This window comes from Cupressus sempervirens, chromosome 2, assembly GCF_028749045.1.
Source record: "Cupressus sempervirens isolate cs-2001-9-10 chromosome 2, ASM2874904v1, whole genome shotgun sequence".
Lineage (NCBI taxonomy): Eukaryota > Viridiplantae > Streptophyta > Pinopsida > Cupressales > Cupressaceae > Cupressus > Cupressus sempervirens.
In genome coordinates, this window is record NC_143119.1 from 455,546,102 (window position 1) to 455,556,247 (window position 10,146).

Here is a 10,146-nt window from a genome sequence, read left to right on the forward strand (position 1 = left end):
TGATGCTTTGAGTTGGTTGACAAAGTTTGACAATAGTTGATAGCATAGCAAGTTTGATGTTCAAAAGCAATTTCTTTCCAAGCAAGATAGTGACACATGGAGTAGTCATCAAATAATCAAGGGACAAAACAACCTTGCATGATACAAGCATATGTGAGGTCTTAAAAGAAAGCCCTAGAACTATCATCATGTGTATGTTCGAAAGATTTCCATAGGTCTAGCACATTCGAAAACACATCAAGCAATATCTACCTAAAAGTTACAGTTCATTACTCAACAACTTGATCCACGCTTGATGCTCCTTCACCTCACACCAAGTGCTTGCCCATAAGAGATATTGGCTTTGTCATGGAAGTGTCATAAGCACAACCAAGGGAAGACAAATGGTGAATGTAAAATCTTGGGGTGATCTGGGTAGTCCACTGGGATTGATTCTTGCACCAAGAAGTTGAGCAGCAAAATAGGGTAGCTACTAACCTAGGGTGTTTAGAAAGGGCTTCCGTTCATAATGTTCCTCTTGCAACTAATTAAAGAACACCCCACCTCACGGTCACAAGAGCACCTTAAGCATTCTTTCCTAGTGATCTCCTCATGGTTGAAATCCCATAAGCGATCATGCTAAGTGAAGACAAACAATACGTCTACCAAGGTTTTGTGTCCTTGATAGCCTTGAGTTTATAGTGGGTTGGAAGAGCCGGGTATTAGCTTGCCCCCACTTGGGTTGTTCCTCTTAGGTTGTCTAAGAGCAGGCCCTCCAAAGGATTCTAGCTACCATAGATTAGATCCAGTCTCAAGGGTCAAGATTTTTGAAAGAGCATACTCTCCTATCACCAAAACACCTTAATTGCAAGTTTAATGTACCTATGGAGATGAAACAACCAATAAATGTTGCACATGGAATAAAAGAAAACAAGCAAGTTGGGTTTTTCTGCTTTGGGCAGCCCTACAAAGAATCATTAGTAGCCCTTGTGCATTTGAAGCTTTGACATGCATTCTTTTTAGCAATGAAAATGAGAAACTCCCTACAAAGCAACCAAGGTTAGGGCATAACAACCAAATAAGACCTGCAACATAAAGTGGTTAGTAGCCTCAAAATTCTAAATTATCTTCCAACCAAGTGTATGCAAAGAAAGTGCAAGCTAATCACAAATGCTCTCATTTTTACTCTTTGCTTTTGACCTAGTCAACAAGAGTGGACATTTTTGCTATGATGTCGGATCCAAAAACAAAAATGAAAAGAAAAGACCCCTGCTAAAAACTAGAGAGCTTTCCAAAAATGCAAGAAATTCAAAAATATCTCTTCATTTGTGTCCTAGGGACCCATTTTTCCAAAATAGAACAAATTTATCAAATCGAGTTTTTGATCCTTAATATGACCTCAAAATTCAAAACAAAAGAAAGTAGCCCTTGTAGATTTCAAAAACCTTTCTGAAAATGCAATTCTTTTCCAAAAAAGTCACTAATTTGCGACCAAAAATGACTTTTAATGAAAAACAAAGAAAAATTCATAACTAATGCAAATCAAGTCAAAATGATCTGAAAATCAAACTGAGACATCTCGGACACATAGTAAACTTACAAAAAAAAATTCAAAAACAAACTCCAAGTGGTTTAGGAGATATGATCAAATCTTCAAAAACCTAAGGTTTTGGCCTTCAAACAAATCTGCACAAGGCTTAGCCTTAAAACCATAGTAAGAAACTTGCAAAACCACTTGATTAGATCTAAGAAGTTGTAAAAAAATCAGAAATGATAATGTAACCAAAATGCAAGTAAGAAAATGAAGTTAGAAACTTGGTTCTAGCCCCACGATGGGTGCTGAAAATGTGTGTACAAAAGTGTCACACTTCTATAAACCATTATTCTTGAGAGAACCCATGGAGGAGGGAGTCTGAAGAGTTGGCTTATAGCTCTCTATCTATGACATGCAAAGGCTATGAGATGGTGGCTCTCAAATGAATCAAATTATGCAACCCTTGCAAGGTGCACCATAGAACAAGAGATTCAAAGAGTAGAGGCAAGAGTGCCAATATTCAAGAATCTAGAGTAAAATGCAATATAAATGCAAAGAATTCTAAATAAAATGCAAGCTAACAAAGAAAATTAAGCTAAAACATAAATGAAAGTAATTTACAAAGTACGTCATAATGTAAATAGAATGAGAGCTAAGCTAAAATGCAAAAATGCAAGAATGCTCCAAGTCTCCAAAATCACCAAGAAAACATGGATCATAACAATAGTATGAGATACTAAGATTTTTGAATGAGGAGAGAGCCCTCCCTTTTTAAAAAAAATGGATGTTAAAGATTAAGAGGCAAAAGAGGAATAATCAATGGAGAAGAATGCATCTTGAGTGATCCACGTGCACAAGCATTTCAACCAATCACAATTAATGATTGACTTTTGAGAAAGTTTGAAATGTGTGGAGGAGAATTAAAATTATTTTTAAAATAGAAGATTCCTCACACTTAGAAAATTGTGCATTCATATGTAGATAAAAATGTATTTTCTTTTATTTCTAAAATAGGAATAATGTTTTATATGTGCACATTTAAGATAAGTGGGAAGTGGGGAATTTTATTTAATTAAAAGGAGGACATATTCTTTTAATTAAATATGAACTTAGGAAAAAGTGGTCAAACTATAGGTTAAAATCAAATAAATTAATTTTTGGAGATTTGATCAAAGATAACCAATGGATAAATTAAGAAAAAAATGCTAGAAAGGGAGTTCATAGTCCAGATGACCATTTTTGGGTGATTACAGGGTCTAGATCTGAGGCACACATAATTGTTTATGGGAATTAGTTAATCCTTAGGTTGTTGTGATCTTTTTATCTTAGTATTAAGTATTTTGTTGCTTAATAGTGTAAAAACACCAGCACCCTAAACCCCTAACGTGTGGGGATTAGAAGAAGAATGAGAGGGAATTTTTTTGAATTTTTTCCTTAGACTATGATCCATCCCTCCTCAATCTTAGGTACCACAAAATGTCAGGCCAACATAATCAACAGAACCATCAACACAAACAAAACCAGCATCGGATGCAACTTCAACATCATAGGAAACCCCCAATATAACAAGGCCAACTACATTACTCTTATCCCAGGAATCCACCATTCAATCTCTATCATGATTGTTTTGGATTTGTTGATTTAAGTTATTTTCCTAGTTATTTGCATTTTGTTGAATCGTTGAATCACTTTTCATTATACACATTATGTCACACTCAATGGGACCCATGTCACAGATTCAAAACTAACAATATTTGGTGTTTTAAGCACAAATAAAGATTGTAAGTCTTGGATGAATTTGCATGTAGATTAGGAAATTCACCTCAATAAACTCACTCCCTTTGGTGGATTCCCATTGGGAAAAACTCTGCCAAACTTCTCTATCATTTAGTGGATGCATTCTATCGTTTTGTATATGCACTTCTTCATTTGTGGATACACTTTACAATGCAGAAGATATGTTATGTCCTCTAGCATATATGCCCTAAAACTCGCAAATGTGTCACTTTAGCAAAAGTGGCTTCAGCTAATTTTGACATCTAATGAATCCACCTTCCTATTTTGGTGGATATGACATAGCACATTTACTATTCCTCCTTCAACAAATATGAATAGAGGTAAACAATTTGTGTTGTAATCAAGTTTGGTGGATGTGCCTTCCTCTTTGGGCAAACACCACATCCACTATTTATGTTTCAACAAATATGATTTGAGGTCATTTTTGGATTTTAAATCAAGTTTTCACAATTAAGTGGATTAGCCTATTTTTGCATAGTCACCACTTAGTTCGAAAAATACACTAGAGAATCCTAGAGATACACTCAAAGACCCCACAAACTTGAACACACATGGTTGCATGTTGACCATCTAAAAGGGGATTGCTTGTCAAACAAGCTAAACAAAAAACAAGCATCCCTTTTGCATGTCTTCTTTGGTAGTGGCTCTCTAGCCACGAGATTGATTTTTTTCTTTGTAATGTTTGGCAACTTTGGAAAAAAGAACTAAGTACTCCATGTCTTCTTTGGTAGTGGCTCTCTAGCCACAAGATTGATTTTTCCTATGTAATGTTTGGCAACTTTGGAAAAAAAAACTAAGTACACCTCGTTGGTATCACTTTGCCAATTTCATGGTTGTATGTCCGTTGTTGTCTTCTTTAACATAGGAATCTTTCATTTGGATTTAAAAAATAGCAATCATTATCTTACATGTTTGGTGCACTTGCATGTGTAGAGTGGATCTACCTATGATGCATTCTATCCTTTCCCTTTGCTCTCATGGTATTGGGTGCAAGAGAAAAGCAGAGGGTCTACATACCGTGTGATTAGCACTAGCGTTCACTTCAACATTACCAATAACCTCCATGCAAGAACATTGTCCTCGTTTAAAATGATGGAACCGACTTGCATCTCTCACTACAATTTCTCTTGAAACAATTTTTGCGTGTGATTAGCACTAGCGTTCACTTCAACATTACCAATAATCTCCACAAGAACATTGTCCTTGTTTAAAATGATGGAACCGACTTGCATCTCTCACTACAATTTCTCTTGAAACAATTTTTCCGATAAATTTAGCTGCGGTGTGACAGTCAATGCATACTCGAAGGTTCTTCACAACTCGAATAGTTGTTCCAGGAGGCATGTTCATCAATCCAAATGCAATTGCCAACTTCTCACTATGTTGGCAAAGGAATGTTTCTCTGTCCTCTTCTTCCACGTCATTCAGCACATGTCTTGAATCTGGAAAATACCCTGCTGCTTTCATTTCCCTAGACAAACTCTCCAGCTTTGCATAGATCCCTTGTGCTTGGGGATGCGATCTGTCCCCAGCGCAAAATACATGTACCATTTTATGGACTTGAATCCAACTACATCCAGGTAGCTTTTTCACTCCTCTACCTTTCATCATTCTCCTTACCTTTAGAACATCAGCCCACCTGCCAACTTCCGCATAAATATCTGAGAGCAGAACATAAGGGGCATCATTTCTAGGATCCAGCGTAAAAAGGAATGTGGCTGCAAACACTCCCAGGCTAATATTCTTATTTGATCTACAGGCGCCGAGCAAACACATCCAAAGAATCGCTGTAGGTTTAGTTGGTATTTTAATGAAGAAGTTGAGAGCTTCATCAAGATAGCCAGCACGCCCAAGAAGGTCAATGATACATACATAGTGATCCATTGTAGGCATAATGCAATGAGAGTATCTCATGTCATTGAAATGATTACAGCCCTCATCCACTAAGCCTGCATGGCTGCATGCAAATAAAATACAAACAAAGCTTACATGGTCAGGGTAAAATTTAGAGTGCTTCATTAGTTCATAGAGTTTGAGAGCATCCCTGCCATAGCCTTGGATTGCATATCCAGCAATCATTGCATTCCACGAGACCACATTTTGTTGAAACATTTTTTCAAACATTTTTCGTGCCTTTTGTACACTACCACATCTCGCATACATGACTATCAGGGAGTTTGAGACTGCCGAATCTGACAAAAATCCACTTTTGATTATTTTTTGATGAAAATCCATACCATGCTCCAAAGTTCCTATCCTAGCACAAGCTGGGAGAACGCTGACAAAAGTTGTAGAGTTTGGCTTTACACCAGACAATTGCATTTGCTTCAGTGTCTCCAAAGCCTTTTCAACAAGCCCATTCTGCCCATACGCCGCAATCATTGCATTCCATGAGATCACATCTCGTTGAGACATTTCCTCAAACAGTTGACGTGCTTTCTTTATACTTCCACATTTGGCATACATCCCTATAAGTGTATTTACAACTGTAACATCTACCAAACTTCCGCACTCAATTATTCTTCGATGGCAGTCCACACCCTGTACCAAAGCTCCCAATTTAGCACAGGCTGGGAGTATGCTGATAAATGTTGAGGAGTTAGGTTTTATACCTGCCAATTGCATTTGCTTAAAAATGCTTAAACCCCTTTCACCAAACCCATTTTCTGAATATCCCGCAATCAAAGAGTTCCATGAAACCACATCTCGTTGAGGCATTTCTTCGAAAAGACTCAAAGCCTCGTCAAGAGCTCCACTTTTCGTATATCCTGCAATCATTGCATTCCAGGAGATCACGTCTCTTTTAGGCGTTTTTTCAAACACTTTCCTCGCCTTCCATATGCTTCCACATTTTGCATACATGTCTACCAAGGCACTGGCTGCTACGACATCTAAATAACCTCCACTTTCTATTATCATATGATGAATGCCCATACCCTGTTCCAGGGTTCCCATCTTGGCACAAGCTGGAAGGATGCTAACAAAAGATGTTGAGTTTGGCTTTAAACCGGCGAATTGCATTCGCTTAAGTGTCTGCAACGCCTTCTCCACAAATCCATTCTGAGCATATCCCGCAACAATTGTGTTCCATGACACCACATCTCTTGCAGGCATTTCTTCCCAAAACCTCAAAGCCTCATGAAGAACACCATTTTGCATGTATCCTGCAATCATGGTGTTCCATGATAGCACACTTCTTTGAGGCATTTTGTCAAACAGGTACCGTGCCTTACCTATGCACCCACATTTTGCATACATGTCTATCAGAGCATTTAAAACAACAACATCACATAGAAACCCAGTTTGAATTATGCTTCGATGGGCTTTCATACCCTGTTCCAAACCTCCCAATTTAGTGCACACTGGAAGGACTGTAGCAAACGTGAAGTGATCGGGTTGGACAGCTTTTCGTTGCATTTGATGAAAGAGAGAGAGTGCCCTGTGAGGATACCCCTGTCTCTGGTACGCTGCGATCATCACGTTCCATGAAGACACGTCTGTCTCTCCCATGTCCTCCAAAACTTTAGCAGCAGCCGCCAAACTACCGCATCTACCATACATGTTGATAAGATTATTATCATAGTATGTGCGTGCTAAAGAATGTACAAACATGCCATCATTACAAAAATGTACAAGGGGGTTTTGGAAGGGAGTTGAGCATAAGTATAATCGAAATGTCATTGGAAAACTATTGTATTCGTTACAGTCTTCTCATCTTCTTGCTCTCTGTATTATGTACGCGGACTCCAAAACTGACAACTAAACCAAAAGATTTAACAGATGAATGTTTTATGTTGGCATCACAACTCATTGCTTTGCACAGGGAACTAACGGATATAGACGATTGTTAGTCTCTCCCGAAGCCGTCTATGCTGATCACCAAAAAAACATAAAAGCGTACTGCTACCATATTTAGAATACATATAAAATGGACATGCCATGCTGCGTGGGCCGAGATATTGTGTTTTGCTTCCTGTTACAGCAGCGTCCGTCGACTTGTGAGCATCTGTCCCATCAATTTGTGATTTGTGAGAAGCGCTCTAAACTGTATGAAGAACCTATCAGCGCATGAGCATGGTTGATAATCTGTTAAAAATTGAATCTGTTAAAGGTTGTTTTATAAAACAATCTGAATTCTAAAAAATTTAAAAAGAATGCTCTACAAATTTTGTTACTTTTAGGTAGCTTGGACAGTTGTTCATTCATACATGATTAATCAACAAATAGTTATTAGTTAATTGACTCCTTTTAGAAGCAACTAGTAACCTATTGGTTAGGTTGTTATCAAGAAGCAACTAGAAACTTCTTGATTAGGTTCTCTTGATTAAGAAGCAATTAGAAGCCTCTTGATTAGGTAGTATAAAATGGGAATCAAGGGAGGCATTTGGTGAACAAAACATACGAACACAAGTTGTAGAAGCATTTGCAATGATAGCAAATAGTCTTGCAGTGTTGGCAAGAGTGCAGTGATAGTGTTGGGGATAGCAATGGAGAATATCAACAGGAGAAATTATAAGGTTGTCTGAATTCTGTCAATAAGAAGCAATGAATTTTGTATATCTTGATTTGTTGAAGTTAATATATTTTCCATTTGTAGAATTGATTTTCCGTTACTAGTTTTTTCAAAGACAATTTATCCGAAAATATTGTGTTCATTGTGTTGTGAATTTCTTTCTGTATTTTATTAGTGAAATTGCAGTTGTGCTATTTTTCAATATTAGTTAGAAGATTAATAATTAGTGACTGCAATAGTGTTAATTTTCACAAATTTTATAGAATGGATAGAATTGATCTCTATTAGTCTTGGTTCTTAATCAAAAAGATGAAAGTTGAATCTAAAAGTAAAATATTTTCTTTTAAAAATAACTATTATTATGTTTTCTCAATGAAATGAATCGAATTTTTAATAATTTCTATTAATTTTAGAGATTGAATAGTATGATATTAAAAAAAAATTAATATATATATTTTTGTAAGTGAATATATTTAAATAATTTTTAATTTATATTCTTTTATGACATCTTTCTAATAATTTTAAATTTCTAAATTTTATATTAGGAAAAATTACTATTTTGAAAGACATTATATTGTGATATTTTTAAGTTTATATTTTAATTTTTATAATATATTTTCTAGATCAAATGATTTGAGATCATATTATTATATAATTATATTTTTAATATGGTATAATTTTAAATTAAAATTAATGAAATCAAATATAACAAGAGCTTCCTAATGTGAAAAAGAATTAAGATTGTATAGAAATGTGTTTGAGGTATATTTTAAATTTTATAAAATATTTTATTGATCAAATAATTTGAAATTATATTATTTATTTATTTTTTATCGATAAACGGTCAGTGGTCTTGATAATTGATTATTAATAAAAATATATATACATTAGCGTTCCTCCATTTGAATGGGCACCAGTAAGAAATAATGGAGAAAGAAAACTTCCAGTCTAGCTCGAGACCATGGTCCTAGATTATTACACCATAAAAGGGGCATACCCCAGTCAAAATATTCCTTTCACATCTATTATAAAATCAAATTTACAAACAATTTTTGGAGCGTAAGCTCTTTGAAACATTACATGTTTCCTTAACAAAGATCCATCATATTCTTTACATTCTTGCAAAGTTGCCAAATTTGAGCTTTGCTGTCTAACCAACTTGCCAACCAACTTGGTTAATCATAAAACTTACAAAGATTCTAGAATACCTGTACTATATAGATCCGTATTTATATTAAAAACCATCTTAAATACCAAAACTCTACATTATAACAATAATACTAAAAACTTCCTTAAGCAAGTCAAAATATAAACCACAAATGAGACTACCCTAAATCAAACTAAAAAACAAAAATGAATTCTTATAAAAGCCTCCACTATGAGTACAAATCAAGAACTGAACTAGATTAAAATTACCAAAGTTGCGTCTCAACTGTTGAAAGCCAACAGAAAGACAGAGGTGAACATGCCAAACTCACCTATCTTTCTATTATCAAAATCAATTTTGTATCACAGAGTACCAGGTGGTATGAGAACACTAGTACCTCCTATTCTCATTTCTGATACTAACCCCTATTCTCATTTCCGATATCAGGCCATCAAAATTAGGCCTCTTAGCAGTTATAAACCATCCTCTGTTAAAGCCATCCAGGGGATTTTATGAAATCTGAATTACAATTTTGTCCTACTAAAACATGTCATTAGATATTTCAACAACCAAGCATAAACTAAGCCCTTACCAATACCATTAGCCATTACTCAAATAGTTATCCATCATGATATATCTCTATTAAAATAGTATTAATAAGTGAATCAAATGTCACCTTGGAAGTGCACGAACGAACTAAAAACTAAGATGAATACCTGCTAAACAACATGCATTGTTTCAGAATTTATAACATGCAGTCATCATGTTGATTCTTGTTATTGCATTACCATTTATAGCCCTAGATACAGAAATGACCTATCTTACAGCTAGTGTGTTGATCTCTTTCAATCATTAGAGTAAATAGAACCAATTAACAAGTGAAGAGCATAATTTGAATACAAGAGAAAGGATATTGTGACAATGGCTAAAAACAATAAAATGAATATAGTTGAGTATGTTGCCATGAAAACAAAATAACAAGCAAACCCTAAAATTTAGAAGATATGCATACAATGCCTAAAAACCCTTAACCCCCACAGGTGTTCAAATCCAAATCACTTTAAAGAGGCAAAATTAATAACCAAACTTCTTGTATTCCATATAGTATATATACATGATATAATTGAGATTATAATTCCATTCATCTAAATCTATAATCTTCTTACATATGAGATT

The 10,146-nt window shown here is 35.2% G+C and overlaps 1 pseudogene; it reads right to left on the reverse strand.

Annotated features, from left to right (window-relative positions):
• Positions 1–3,718: 3,718 nt before the first annotated feature.
• LOC149573017 (pentatricopeptide repeat-containing protein At2g22070 pseudogene) lies at positions 3,719–7,406 on the reverse strand (annotated as a pseudogene).
• Positions 7,407–10,146: the final 2,740 nt, after the last annotated feature.